Source organism: Mus caroli, chromosome 2, assembly GCF_900094665.2.
Source record: "Mus caroli chromosome 2, CAROLI_EIJ_v1.1, whole genome shotgun sequence".
NCBI lineage: Eukaryota > Metazoa > Chordata > Mammalia > Rodentia > Muridae > Mus > Mus caroli.
In genome coordinates, this window is record NC_034571.1 from 96,416,159 (window position 1) to 96,432,464 (window position 16,306).

A 16,306-nucleotide genomic window follows, 5' to 3' on the forward strand; every position below is an offset into this window, starting at 1 on the left:
AACAACAACAACAACAAAGGAATGTATGTTGTCTCTAACATAAGCAAATACAAAGTCTGTTTTGAATTGTTAAGAAAATCCAGAGGAAGGTAAGTAGAGTAGAATTAAAAAGAGGTTCATGGGCAGGTTTTATTACAAATATAAGGTAGAGAAAGAATGGAGATGGCAGAATTCCAGAAAGAGAAAATAACTCCCAGCAGGGGCTCCTTGGAGATTCCTGGATCTTAGGCCACATCACTCACAGTCTTACCAGACTGAAATGTGTACCCACATACAATGTAACTCTGGTACAAAATATTTTCTACCTTGACTTTTGAAATGATTCTTATGATAGTAACTCCTTTGATTCATAATTGGTTATAATTTTTATGTAATTATATTTCTAAATATGAAATTACTTTAATTATTTTATAATTAGCTAATGATTTCTTTCAGCAATCACTAGGCACCCATGAGAAATTTTAAATGAAAAAAAATTCATCCACAAATTGTTTTTAACTATAATGGGTTGTTTGTGAATATTAAATTTAATAACTAATGAAGTTGATGTTATAACCTGTAGCTGTGTCCCTTCATATTTGAAGTTCATATATCACAATGTTCAATGAAAACTAAGCATTTCTTTGTTTTCTTTCCTCTTTGGGTCTTGAAATGCTCTTGGGCTTTCACTGAGACACTAGGCCTGCAGAGCCATGATCACAGGTAAGGAGGCAGCCAGACTGCTCAAAGGCCTGGAGGCAAGTGCAATCAAGTTTTACGCTGAATATGGCAAACTCATTGTCTTTGCTGAAGGCAAGAATCTATGTGGAGGATTAGTTGGATACATACTTCTTAAGGGAACCAGCTGTCTTTATAAGTAAAGGCCTGTTATAAGAACAAACAAACCTATTTAGGCTGGAGAGTGTAGGGGACACATTACCTATTCTCATCACTTGCCAAGAACACCATGCCCTCATTTCAACTCCAGACACCAAGGCTGGGATCTAAAATACTTTTTTCTAGCTGGGTGAAATTCACAGTAGTGAGTGCCTGTCATCCCAGCAATGGAGAGGCTGAGAAGGAAGATTCTGAATTCAAGGCCTGTCTGGGCTACATAGCAAGACTCTGTTTCAAATAACAACAACACATCTAAACATATTAAATATAATATCTTATATAATATTATATATAAAACATAACACATATATGACCAGGAAGCTAGTTCTCACATCTTCTACAAGATAAATATTCTATCATTTCAAAGTCACTTAGAAACTTCTCTTTCTCCTCCTTTTATCACTGGGTGAGACATTGCTTGTCATTATCAGTATCTTTGTCACCAGGGTTGAAAAAGTCACTTCTCAGGTTCTTGGAAAAGAACATCCACATGGAATATCAGACTTGGACATATCGTCAGTTTTGGTGGGAACATATGCATATATTGTTATGATGAGAGAATCAGGTAGGTATTTTGCCCACCTTTAAGGGAAGACATTGAGCATCCATTTGTATGATGTTCCCTGGAGTTCTATAAATTTGCAAACCCAAAGTCATGCTTGTACTCTCTTTCCAGAGAAATGAGGAAAACAGCCCAGGCAAAAAGAAAGCATTTGTATGTTCTATCAAGTCACAGGTAAGCTGCAAACAGTCTAAAACCTGCAACTGATTTCATGCCCAATTCTTGCTACACCTAAGATTTGCATAACCCAGTGCTAGGGAGATTTGGGGGGAAAACCAGAATTCCAGCCCTGAAACCAAGCCAAGCTTCCAATGACTAGAGACTGGGAAAGCTGCCTTTTCCCCAATCTCTAGTTTCTGTTTCCCAATGGCATGTAAAGGACAGACGTGTTCTGTTCTGCAGCCCTGGAACCTACTCGTAGTGATTAAGCCATTATCTGTGAGGACTGTGTAAGGGCTAGCAGGAGTTTAGCTCACAGTCAATGTCTTGTGATTTGGATAATGAAACCCAGCCTCTTCAATTATTTACCTCGTCAATTGTGAGCATTCTCAAGCCAGTGGTTTTACTTAAGTGCACATCTATGAGACTGACATTGCTGTGAAACCCTTTCAAAGCCCTCAGAATGAAGACTTCTTGCCCACACCTAAACAGCAACTCACTAAAAACAATGAACAGCATTTCATAATCAGAGTGGGTGTACTTCACCTAACCAATGTGTAAATAAAGGAGTGGCTGGGTGAGACCAGAGGGGCCTCTCCAGAAAGCTCACCCCACCACCACCACCACCACCACCACCACCACCACCACCACCACGTCCTGGGATACTGTGTGGAACACAACAAGTACTTGGCTTGGATCAAGAGAAAGACAAAGGAATTCTTTTCTTTTTCTGGTGGTCACCCATGTCCAGAGAGATGGGATGGGTGGAACTTCATAGCTATTTCTGAATCCAGTCCTCCTCCCACAGTCCCCAAACAAAACCAAATCAAAACCAAAATCAATCAATCACACACACACACACACACACACACACACAGCCTCAAAACTTAAGAGACGATAAATGTTGTGCTTGGGTCTTGGGTCTTGCCTTCTGGCTTACCTTGGTGTGGAAGCTCAGTAAATCATTATGGACTCAGGGAGCAAAACCACACAGACCCAATGAGACAAAGGAAAACAGGTACCTGGCAACGGGGAGGGAAAAGAATGATTATAAACATTGTAATAGTAACAATTCAAATGTCAGCAGCTATAGCAGGGCTTCCTTTAACAAAGGCGTTCCACCCTAGCAAATTCTGCCTGCCCTGCAAGGCTTTCTGTGAGTGCTCGGATGGTGTCCCACAGGATTTGCAAGCAGCCCTGGCCTCTCTGTTGCTGTCTCATTCTCTCTGCCTTCCCAGACAATTCCAGAATCTGGGCCAAGGCTGTGTCTCTCTTTACTGGAAGATGTGCTAACTCAAAAGGAACCTAATTAACACTGTGTTCCTAATTGAGCATTATGTCCTTGAGCAAGTGACTTGGCCTCTTCGGGGCCTACCAAATGGAGATAATAATAGGACTTTGTTCGCAGGGTGTTTAGAATGTCCTGAGATCATACACTTATTTCTCCCCTGTATAAAATACTTTACCAAGGACCTGTATGTTGTATGCACTGTTCTAGATGTAAATACAAAAAAGATATAAAGCTCTGACTACACAGACTAAAACTCCAGTGGGGAAGACAGACAAGAACCAACAAAAGAATAATGTTGGATGGTGACACATTCTAAAATGTGTAAAGCCTGATTATGGCACAGAGGATAACAGGCAGTTGGTTTGCAATAGGATAATTATAAAAGTCATCTTTGAGGAGGAGAAGGAGGAGGAGGAGGAGGAGGAGGAGGAGGAGGCATGTAATCAAAGCTTAACTGGGACATCTCTATCACTTTCCAGGCTCTCAGCTCCCAGATGCTGAGGGGCCACAAGCTTAGAAATACGGGGGGTGCTTTGTTTTACTCTTCAAATGTCCCTCTAAGCCACATCCTGCTTTATTTTTAAATATTTAGTTGACACTTATTTAATTTTTTAACTCACTTATTATGGATTATGGAGTAGGGTTGTGGGCACGGCCAAGGACCATGACATGCATATGGAGGTCAGAGGAATAACTTTCGAGAGTCAGCTCTTTGGTTCCTTCCTTGCACTGTGTGACTGCTGGGGATCAAACTCCACTTGTCAGCCTATCCCGCAATCGCCTTTGCCTGCTGCGGAGGCATCTTGCCAGCCATGACTAAGCAACATTTTAAGGCATCACTATCGTATCTCATTAACATAATTCTTCATGCTGCCTTACTACTTAGAGGACGGCCCAAAGATGGGTCTTTTGATTGTTGGTCTATTAAGCCCACAAATAACCGGTTAGTACCTCAGAGTGGTAACAGTATACTCTTTATAGTGAAGCCACTGTCTTTTCTGGGATAATCCAGGAAGGAAGTAATGAAAGGGAAGGGCAGTGTATTTAGTAGATGCCACCTCAACTCACTCAGCAGCGTAATTCTCCAGCTGCTGGGAAGGCAACACATGGGTGACATCCCAGAATAATCTCAAACTACTCCCGAACCATTGAGCCCTCCCAAGAGCAGTTCACTGGAAGGCTAGTTTTTCTAAAGCATTTTACACATTGATTCCATGTTCAAATTCTTGGGGAAACATTGTGAACTTAATTTCTTTGCTAGAGAGTTGCAGCCTTAAGTAACCCATTAAATTAAAAGGCCTGAGAAATTCTGTAACCCAGAAATCTAATGAAGCTTAAGCACTCCAAACTGCCTCGTCTCCAGATTCCCTTCTCCTTGTTGACATTTGTTAACCCGAACTTTTCAAAATGCTACAAGAAAGGAAGGCAGAAAAATGGAACCACCTCACCGCATTTAAAAACTCTAGAATCTTCAAAACAGCATTGGGAGTGGGTTCTCAGTAAACAGAAAATGACTGACTGGATGTAGCTCCCATCAGTTGTTGTCAATAGCTTATACTCAGACATCTGTGAAAAGTGTTTCTGTGTCAAGTATCACGTGACCTTATGAGAAGGTTTCAGCATTCCTTTCCAAAGAACTTATTTTCAGAGTTTCAAGCATTAGAAGCAGAAACCATTCTCCCAGAGGTTTAAACTCCAGGTTCTGGACCATGTCAAGATATGCCCATTGCGCGGTTTACTCAAGGTAACTCTTTGAAAGCACATTCAACTACGGCAGAATTGGAACAGTGTTTTAACAAGTCGGAACAGCATCCGTGAGTCCTCTATCACACTGTCCCACCTTTATGCTCTGCACCCCGAGTATCTCTTCTTGACCGAGAGGGAGAGGTGGGGTCATTACCTGCCTGCTGGGAATTGAACGTAACAAGCAGCCTCTCTTCTGGGTGCCAAGGTGCACACCCTTGGGAGTGTGTCCTGTGTGTAAATCTTATCTGTCATGTCTGTTATCTGATTGGAGAAGGTTAAGAAGTGCTGAACCAACACAAACCCCATGTTTTACACTTGAGAACACGGAGGCCCAGAGAGTAGCAGAACTTGTCTGGATCTTTCAGAAAGAAGAAAGTCGGAGCTAAGATTGAAGTGTTCTGTCTCCCAGCTCGGAACAGCCTGACCCTCTTCTGAGGTGCCCGTGTCAGGTCAGCTCCCCCAGAAGCAGAGCCTAAGAAGAAAATGATAACTTAGACTTACAGAGTGAATATAAGACTCCTCTCCATCTATGCTCCTTCTATGTCAGTCTGTACAAAGACTAATGCTCTAGCCCAGCCTTTCTGCTTCCTAAACCCAGAGACATCTACCAAGCATTGTGTCGCTTTCTATTGGGGAGAGGGATATCTTTTATTATTTGACAGTCTCATATCTGTATACATAGTATCTTGATCATATCCACTCCCTCCTCCATCCCACCCTTCCTCCGACACTGCCCACCGCAGATCATCCCCTTCCACCTTCTTGTCTTTTCCTCATTATTATGTAACCTATTGAGTTCAATCGGTGACGTCCATGGGAATGCCAGCAGATCCTATTGGGTTGATGTTGGGCATGTTACAGTAGTTGTGGTGGGTTCATGAGTGTGATCACTGGGCCATGTCCAAAAGACATCATTTCACAGCACTCCTCCATCATCCAGCTCTTACATCCTTTGCACTTCCTCTTTTACAATGAACACTGAGCCTTTGCAAGGGAGTTGATACAGATGTGCTATTTAGGGGTCAGCACTTGAATGATCCATTATGTTTCTTTCTTAGTTGCCTAAGGTACAAGTACAGAGGCTTCTTAAAGCAATTCCACGTGTCCCAGTTGACTGGACTCCTGAGAATGTCATCATGTGGTAAGCATTATCTCCCATGCCTTGAAACGTGTAGCTTGCTAAGACATTCCAAACTGTATCACTTTCTCATATGGCCTCATGATCATGCTATGGATCAGTGCAATGCTCTACTACAACCACTATGCAGTTTAGATACTTAGGGGTTACACAGAAAGGGGGAACAAAGCCATTCCTAAGACAAAACTGTAGATGTCTAGGTTGTACATCATCACATCTGCATGGTAACAACTCTAGCTTCTTCTGAAGTTCGTTTGTTTTACTTTTTGTTTTGTTTGTTGTTTGGTTGGTTTAGTAATTTTGGATTTTTGTTTGTTTTATAGTACTGGGGATGAGTCCATGCTAGGCAAGTGTATTGACTATTTAGCTAAGCTCTCTAAATACAGGGATGTATTTATTTTCTCTAGTGAAAACCAGCTATACCTGGGGGTACTATCTGGTTAAATTTACAGTAAGTACACTGATCCCTTAAGCATTTAGCTTTTCATGAGCCGCTCTGATAAACTCTACAGGAATGTTATGAGCACGACATTTCCTACTATATTATGTCTACGGCAATCTGCCATTGCCTGGGGGTACAGAGTCTTTTGCTGTTCTATGTTGAACAATGCAAGAAGTGCAAGAAGATTTTCCTCAACCCTTTTTAATTATAATTGTGGGCATCCATGGATTTAATATAGTCATGAGACATTCTCAGAACTCTAGTTCCTACCTGGTGATACTCTTACAGGTCAGAATAATCTTGGATCTTGGATCAAATAGTACTTGGAAAAATAGAGATTCCTCTTCCTTGGCACATAGCTATTTTTGCAAATGTCTATGGCTTACATCGGTGAAGAACCAGATGAATCGTGACAAAATATTTGTCATAATATTTCAGCACATAAAATGGGGTAAGGCAACCACTCTTGTACTCAGTAAGTAAATACTGAACCTAAGGACTGACTCAGATCTGGAAACAGCAAAGATCCTAATTTTCTATTGTTGTGGTTATTCCTTGCTTTCTGTTCCACCATTTGCAATCTTATTTAATCTTATACAATGAGTTAATGTTCTGTGTGTATGTGTATGTGTTCATGCATGTGTGATGTACAGATGAATATACATGGGGTGTATACATACATGGGGTGTGTGTGTGTGTGTGTGTGTGTGTGTGCGCGCGCAGTATGAAGACCAGAAGTTCATTTTAAGTGTTGTCTTAGGATTTCTATTGCTAAAACAAAACACCTTGAGCAAAAAGCAAGTTGGGAAGGAAATGATTTATTTGACTTACATTTCCACACTGTTGTTCATCACAAAAGGAAATCAGAAAAGGAACTCAAACAGTGCAAAAACCTAGAGGCAGGAGCTGATGCAGAGGCCATACAGGGATGCTTGCTTCACATAGCTTCCTCAGCCTGCTAACTTATAGAACCCAGTACCACTAACCCAGGGATGGAATCACTCACAATAGGCTGTATCTTCCTCCATCAATCAATAATTACAGCTGGATCTTAAGGAGGCCAAATGTCTCCCTCAATTGCTCTACACACACACACACACACACACACACACACACACACACACACACGATCAAGAGTTCATCAATGCCGGGCAGTGGTGGTGCACACCTTTAATCCCAGCCCTTGGGAGGTAGAGGCAGGCAGATTTCTGAGTTCGAGGCCAGCCTGGTCTACAAAGTGAGTTCCAGGACAGCCAGGGCTACACAGAGAAACCCTGTCTCAAAAAAACAAAAACAAAACAAAGAAGAATTCATTAATTTGGCTAGACTAGACCGACAACAAACCCCTTAAAGATATTCATGTTTTCTAGGTTGAGGTTTGGTCTATTACTACATTCTGTATCCCAAGATCTAGTTGCCTCAAGATGAGTGAATTCTCACATATATCAGCTTTTGTTGTACAAACCTTGATCCTTAATTTAAAACTGTTGGTTGAACAAAGATGCCTACAGCCTGTAGCTGGGCAGAAGTGGAGTAGGTGGACTTTGATTCATGGGCTTGAGATCTAAGGCAGAGACCATGAAGGAGGCAAAGAGAGAGCAGGATAAAGGAAGATGTTGCTTTGGGGTAGGCAGATTATAAGCACATGGCAATGAAGGCCAGCCTATTGGAGTAGGAGTGGCCCAGGTAGAACATGGCAAGTGATATCTTGAGGTTATTGACAGTGAAGTAGACAGAATATCAGAGAGCTGATATCTGCCCAGCTGTAGTACTTTAAGGCTTATTATAAATATAAAGGTTTTGTGTCATTTATTTGGGAGCTAAATGATCAAAGGTAGAAACCCCCCAATAATATTTAGCATAGTGCTTCTATTTCTCAACATGGGGGTTACAGGCATGGTCTACCATACCTAGACTTTTCAAAGGTGGTAGGAATCAAAACTCAGGTTTTCATGCTTGTACGCCAAGCATTTTACTCATGAGCATCTTCTAGTCCCTAGGCAAATAGTTTTATTGGCCACAGTCTTTCTTGTTCTTAGACACGAGAAGTCCATTAGGCATTTTAACTGATTTGTTAGGTTAAATTTGTCAGGGTGCTAATGTTGCTGACAGTAATCATGTCCATGTGGCTTCTGATGGTTGAGCTATCTCCTGGACTCTACTGTCTACTCTACTAGCCTCACTGATGCTGGCAACCAGTTTCTGGAAACACATCTTCTATTGTCAGCCCCAGCCTAAAGACAACAAACAGCCTCTGTGAAGCTTCTCGGTAGTTCTAGTACCCACCCTTAACCCCTCCTGGAACATTCCTTCTCACCTTGATAGATGGAGGAGCATTCATATGATGGGTTTTCCAGTCTTAGGCAACTGACACATTCTAGCATACTTGTTTTTCTGACTCTTAATCCCTCCCTCTGTGACAGCTCTATAAGCTCCCAGGCAGATATGTGTCTCTATCACATTTAATAAACTGATCACTCCCCTAGTAATCACTCCCCTTAACTCACTCCATTTTGACAAATGTTCCTTTACCGAACCCTACCCCCGCCCACCACCACTCCTGCCACTCTTTGCTGTGTCCCTTGTGTCCCATTAACTTCATCCTTGCTGGAGTGTACCGGTGTACTGAGCAGCCATTGTACCTTCCTCTCCCTTTACAGGCCTGGGGATCACCAGTAAGCTGATATTTGGCCCTAATTATAGGGATGGTGGCTAGGATAGAATGTGGTTGGCTGACCTAAAAACAGCAAGCATTGTATTGAAAATTTTTTATCTATATATTATTTTTGAGAAATGGAAAGAGGGTTATCTTCCAACAAATAAAGGGTCATTTACATAGACTAAGGGTGTTCAAGGAAATCTGAAATCTGAGGTTGGCAGTTCTCAAGAACATCCCAAGGCTTAAGCTCAGGGTTGTCTGCTTTGGACTTCTGCATTGTTAAGAACTAGGTTCTGTGTATTTTGCCTCAATCTGCTGCTGCCTGGCGGCAGGAGATACAAGCTCTAAGTGAAATCAATGAGCTTATTCTCTGTTTTAAATTGCTAATTAATTTGAACCTTGCATTTTCTCCATTCCACAAGTCAATGACCTTTGACACCAGACTCCCCACTTGACCCTCTTAGAATGATTGTTTCCTTCACCTCTCAAATTCAGAGACACAGCATTTGTCAATGCATCACCTATGTGCAGGCTGTCTGGTCCACCACATGTGAGATCCCCTACTGCTACAGCATGTTAAATACAGTGAACACATCAACCATGCTAGGAGGAGTCCTTATTCTCATCCACCAATGAGGGAACTCCCTCCAGGATTTACAGTTTACATTCTATGGCTACTATTGATACCATCTTAGATGCTGTTCCCCAGGAGTAGAGGCTGAGATGCTATCTTTTGAAAGAAGTTTACTTTAACTTTACTCTCAGGAGAAGGAAAGTGTGGGCAGCAGAATAGAACAAGGGGTGGAAGGATCTAAGGAAGGCTAAGTCTTGGTTGAAGACCAGCAGATGTCAAGTCCAACAGAAAACTCTGCAGTACAAATTGCACCACCTGGCTAAGCATCCCTTGGGGAAAAGATGTCAATTTCATGTCAGTCATTGGCTACTTGATGTTTTTAGGATGTATGCAGGTGCTGGTCTTTGAGTGAAGACATTCTTATTTATCAGAGAGAGAGAGAGAGAGCCTCTGACCTTATTTTTAGCACTTAGGAATGTGTGTCAGTTGGGTGAGCTAGAATCTAAGCAGAGTCCTAATGGTATATGCTGTGGATAACTTCTATAATAAATACTTTGAGTCAACAGTATCATCAGTAGATAACCAAAAACAGGATTTAGATTCAACTTGGCAAATAAGGTCAATGAGAAATGTTGACTTTTATTATCAAAAACAAAAATCATATTTTAAAATTGATTTAAAAATTCTGTACAATCAATTTACTATTTTCCATAAGACTTATAAACTTCTTTGTATGGCATAGAGAGACAAGCAAACATATTTATAGATTTGTAATCTAATATATCAATTAGGTGGGGAAAAAAGCAGGATACAAAGTGTTAGCTTTCCATTAGTGTAACAAAAATATGAGGTAATCAACTTATAAGACAAGAGGTCATTTTTGGCTCACAGTTTTGATGGTTCATGACCACTTGGCTTGTGACAGAGCAGTCCATCATGGCAGAGAGCAGAAGAAAGTCCCCTTACCTCAGGACACATGTGAGAAAAAAGAGTTAGAAGCTTCATTTGGAAGCACACCCCTGACAAGAGCAAGCCTCCCACAATACTCTACCTCTGAAATTTCCCATCATCTTCCAGTGTCCCCAAGATGAGGACTAAGCCTTTAACTCAAAAGACTTTGGGATACAGTCTAGGTGCAAACTATAGTAGAAAGCATGCATGTAACCCGTGCAATGCTTTAAGGGTGGACAAAGTTGGGAAAACTAGTCAGGCTGCACTCTGAACCAATGGTTCTCTAAATGAAAATTAGAAAAATGTAGAAGACTAGGTTGCACAAGCACACAGTCTATTGGAGTTGTGATGTCATCATGTCCCGTAGCTTTTGGAAGACTTCTTTGTGCAGTTATGATGAAATAAGACCTGGCAGATAATGAGTTATAAAATGATTCTGGTCACGTAGACCACCTGAAAGACCTCAAGAACCACACATGTTGGGGATGCCATAGCAAACCTCTAATTGCTAGTGTAAATAATTCTATATTCTTCTCTTGGTTGTCATTTACGTTGCCAACCTTTCCACAATATGTATCGCTGGTTTCATGATTACAAAATTGGAAGGATCATTTAGCAAGCATGCTCATTTATAGTCAGACTGTATGTGCACTTATTCAGTTGGACTACATTCCTTGGAACATTTGGGAAGAAGGTAGATTCTAGACAGGAAGGAATGCTGATTGGGTGACCTTTCTCTGTTATGGGTTGGCCTGATGCTATTAGTATTCTGATGTTAATTCTGCTTCCTCAAAAGGGGTTGTCCTCCTCCCAAGAGCAGTCTATCACATACTCAGGTGACCTCATGTGAACCTTCTCCCCATTTTAACTGGTTAATATCTGTGATGGGCAGTGGAGGGCAAAGATGGGACTGGAGATTTGAGAGTGGGGCAGGTAGAGAGGCAAAGAGGACAAGAAAGGAAGGTGAGAAGATGGAGGAAAAGAAGGAGGAGGAGGAGGAGGAGGAGGAGGAGGAGGAGGCCATGATGGGCCAACCACATGGCCAAAAGAAACCACAAGTAGCAAGGAGTCTTATAGCTGGAGAATAAGCTGGCATAGTATTAGATCTCTCAATCTAGGCATATAGCTTATAATAACTGGAGTGTGTGTTTTTTATATGGGCTCATTGGGGTGAGAAATTCAAGCAACTTTTCCCTAGAGTGTTTATCCAGCCCCACTGCAGGCTGTTCCCTATAGGCAACTTACTTAGTCATCAATTTGAGGACACTCTCCAGCCACATCATTTCTTATTGTAATGTGAGCACACAAACACAATCCATGGTCATTTTGGTTTTGTTTGTGTCTGTTCTCTTATCTGACATACCACATCAATTCACCACTTGTCAAATGAAGGAGAATATGAGAAAGCAGACCCTACAAGCTAACAAGGGTGGCTACTTAATGGGTCATGTTTAGTGCTTGAGATCTTGATATTCATAGTTGGTGTTGATCACAGCACCTCTCTTTCATTGGAACAGAGTCTAATATAGCCCAGGCTAACCTTGAACTTACTATGTAGACAAGGAAACCTTGACCATCTGTGATCATTCTACTCCCCCTTCAGCTTCTAGCTAGATATGGATTATTCTACTGTGATTCCATACTATCCCATGCTGTGTATCTTTGTCACAAATAAAATGACTTGTCTCTCTGAGGCTTCCTAGCTAATCTGATGTTCTTGAAGGGGCTGGATTTATTATTGTTGTTGTTGTTGCTAGTAGTAGTAGTAGTAGTAGCAGTAGTAATGTCTCTATATCCTCAATACCCATATCAGTGATGACTCAATGCACTTAACAGGAGGCAACTCTTACAAGTTAAAGGATATTCTCTAAGGATCAGTTCCAGGTTTGGCTCCTGCTTTACCACATTCTAAATCTATAGCCTTGGGGAGTCACTCAGTCTCTCTGAGACTTAGTTTCCTCATATGTAATATGAAGCTAAAATCCTCCATTTCACAGGGCTGTTGTAAGGATTTAATGACTCAACTTAAGTCCCTGGTGCAGTTCCCAGCATACAGTGGCTGTCTAGTAACTATGGCTTCTTTCTTCGTTTATAATCAATTAATTACAGTAGCAGGTTTCAGAGGGGCTAAACAAATGGTTTGCCTTTTAAAAGAATACAGGCTAGTTTTCTCTAAAGTTACCTGAGTAACTTGGATCTCCCTAGTGCCCAGTGTTTAACTCCCGGCAGGAGTCTTCATGGTCCCTGAAGGGAGAAGTGAGGGAACCTTCCCAAAGATAAAGTGGGACATCCTTGGCCCCCTTTTCTGGAGCAGTCCCATGCCAACCCATGTTAACAAGAGGAATTTGGGGAGAGAAAAACAAAACAAAACAAACAAAAACAAAACCCTCAAAGCTCAAAATACAGCCTTTTTGTAAAATAAGAGTAGCTGTAGGAAGCAGCTTTTTACTGAGATAACTCGGTCTGTCTGTCTGTCTGACTGGTTGTCTGTCTGACTGTATGTCAGTCTAATAAGCATCATCAGCATCTGAATATGCTTATGATTGGCTCACCTAGACCCCACCCCCTGAGACACAGCCCTTCCAAGGCCTCTACCCCTACAGCCAGGTTAGACAATCTGAACACTGAAATTTAAAGACAGGTTGGGTTAAGCCAGTATAACAAAGGTGGAAAGGTTGTCACAGAAGAGGATGTAGAAGGACTTGGGAGCCAGCCCAGTGTCCACAGGGGTTATGAGGGTAATTATGCTGATGTAGTATTCATACCCAGTCTGGACCTACTCCAGACTCTATATGGTGGGTTCTGGAGACCAAGCTGCCAACTGCAAACCAGAGAAAAACATCCCAGTCATCCTTCTGAATTGATGTCATGGAAGTCAATGCTCCATGAACTGTTTTTCAAAAGCTGTAGGCTTTGGAACCTGTTCCAGAGCTGCTTATTAAATGTTACCAGCCATTATAGAAATGCCACAGTCTTCAAAGCTCAAGAATTCCCCTAGATTTTTGTTCTGTTATCTATATAATGCCAAGGTCCCATCTCATGAATCAGTATAACTTCTCCCAGTCCCAAACAGACCATACCTTCCTGCCCTCCCTAACTCAACAGCAATCTTGTGACATTTGGTTGGCTACTACTAATGGTCTCTAGTCTTCCCCTGCTCCTTCATCCTCAGCAATGAAAACCCTCCATATTTTAGCTCAATATTTGGCTGCCCTGGATAAAGACTACATTTCCCAACTTTCCTTTCAACTAAAATTAATCATAGGACTAAATCCTGGTATATAATATAGATATGGCGATAGATTATAAATTTCATAAAATGCTAAAGATATGGTAATTGCTTCTTCCACACACTGAGTTGCAAATTCAGATATTCTGCCCAGGACTGGAAGAAGTTATACTGATCCATGAGATGGGACCTTGGTGTTATAGAAAACAGAACAAAAATCTAGGGGAATTCTTGGGCTTTGAAGACTGGGCATTACCATAACAGCTGGCAACATTTAACAAGCTGCTCTGGGGCAGGTTCAAAAGCCTACATTTTTCAATTCCCTGGGGAAAAAAAAAGGTTCATGGAGCCTAATGGTGTTGAGTAACATCTTTCAAGTGTTTGCTGTGTCTCAGGCCTGTCTGAGGCACTTCACATGCCTTAGTTCATTTAATCCTCCCAACAATCCCAGGAAGCAAGTATTGTGCTACCCTTGTCCTGTAGATGAGGAAACAAACATAAGGCAAACTGGCAAGCTTTCTCAACTTCTCATGCACAGATAGCAGAAGTCTACCTGATGCTGAATCACCAGGCTCCAAGCCTACTCCTAGCCACACATAACCGAAATGCAGTGGTGTCAGAAGAGCACAGAAGATGAGGATCTGATGGTCCCTTAACTCCTCTCATCTAGAATAATTTGTTTTCTTTTACTCATTGCAAGATAAAGGAGTCTATTTTTGTAGTAGCCTAAAGACCATGTGTGTGCATTTGTGTGTCTGTATATATGTGTGGTTTTGTTTTAATCAACAGAATCCATAATGGAATTGAAGTCTAAAGTGAGCAATAAAAATAAATCTTCCCTTTGAAAACTGGGTACCATATTCTAAGCTGATCATCACTAGACTTGGTTCTATCAAGTAACATTTAGGAGCATACAGTCTCTGAGACATATGTGTGAGTGAGTATGTTGCATTTAAGAGATTCGCATGTACTGCTGGATGAGTGAATTCTAGTGGTGGGCCTGGTGGAGTGCTCTGCCTAGATGCCCTCCTCAGAGTAGATATGCTCTCTCCTCATGCCTGTACACCCTGATCAGAAACTGCTCATCTAGGTCATAGCCTCTGAGCTGGTCTCCTTGATCCTGTGACAAGCTATGAAGGCTGGACTCCTTGACCTCAGTCAGAACCAACCCACAGGGCTATATCCCAAATGAGGATGTACACATTGGCTGGCTTTCTCATCTACCCCCAGTCTGCCTTCCTTACATGCAGGTATAGCATATGAGACCTGACCCCAATAAATATGCTTATGGTATTACATATGAGAATCAGTTTCCAGAGTGCAGATTGTCACACATCCCCCCAAGCAAAAATTCAAACCCAGGCCTGGGGCTATGGCTTGGATGGTAAAGTGCTTTACCATGCAAGCATGCAGAATTGAGTTTGAGTTCCAGAGCTCACAGTCCCATTCCTTGTCCTTCAGAACATTATCATGCCTATATTAACATCGTTTATTATTTTCAAAAGGTTAAAGATTGAAGTCAAGTTCACCTTGTATATGGCAGTGTGTGACTTCTAAAAGTCCCTTGTACCTAGTTAGAGGCTCAAATTATTTTTCTGTTTATTGTTTGAGAAAGGTAGAAGAATCCATCAGACACACGGATATTTGAGAATAAACTCACTGACTTCATGAACCTTGCACATCAGAGTAGATACCCAAGCAATGCCATAGAGATAGAGTGACAAACTAAGGTAAGCACCTTGAAGGAAAGAAAGGATTGTGCTGATAATATGGCTTAATGTGTGGTGGATTTGGGTGGTAGAGGTGGGGATGTCAGGGAAGCACATCAGAGCCCACTTTCCCAGAAGTCACCATGAGTTTGAGCAGATGAATCTGGTCACCTGGAATAATTGTTAAACTCAGTACTCTATTATTTGTGGCTGGGAGACAGTGCAGGGTAAGGAGCAATATCTCATACACTGTAGCATCTTGAGACTCAGTCTCCATCTTCTACCCACTAGATGTCAGTAGTTCCCCCACCTAAGCTCAGCTGTGCCAATCAATCTAGCTACCGAATGTCCCCGGTGGGGCAAAATCTAGCTGAGACTCAATTGAGCTGGGGGAAGGGGCAAGGTGGCTGAGTATAGCAGGGTGGGAGGAAAGCATAAGGAGGTTGTGTTAGCAGAGGCCATGGTAGGAGACGTGTGTTCCTGGAGCTTAGAGATGGCCTAGGTAAGTCTAGCCAAAGGGCCAGACCCCACAGACTGAAAAAGCAGGAAGTAAATTGCCTTCTTCCTGGAAAAGAAAACAGAACATATAGGGTGAGGGTGGGAATCACCAATGATGATGACAGAATCTCCTGGCTGGAATCATTAGGATCCAGAAAAATGAAGCAGACATCCCTAAGTTCAGACTTCTGAAACAAAATCAGTGGACTTGGGTAGTTACATGGAGACCATCCATCTGGTGTTTCCCAGGACAACGGAGGGGATGACATAGGAACCTCTGTGGGCTTCATTCCATCAATCAGCAGACACTCCCCAGTATTTGCATTGTTCATGGCAGTACCTGGCCCTTTAGTGTTGCTGCAGAGACTTGTCCTGCAGCTGCCTTCCCTTCTGGAGCTGCCCGAGCCAGATGGCAACGAGAAGCAGGTTGCTGGGTGGTTAGGTCTGAAGCTCATTTAAAATGAGAGAGAGA

At 42.0% G+C, this 16,306-nt stretch overlaps 1 long non-coding RNA gene across 1 annotated transcript in view; it reads left to right on the forward strand.

Moving 5' to 3' along the window:
- Window positions 1–15,264: 15,264 nt before the first annotated feature.
- The window catches only part of LOC115030398, an 8,469-nt gene continuing 7,427 nt past the window's right edge, over window positions 15,265–16,306 (forward strand). The window contains exon 1 of the long non-coding RNA XR_003836004.1: window positions 15,265–15,357. This is a non-coding gene — a long non-coding RNA (uncharacterized LOC115030398). The remainder of the gene's footprint in view (window positions 15,358–16,306) is intronic.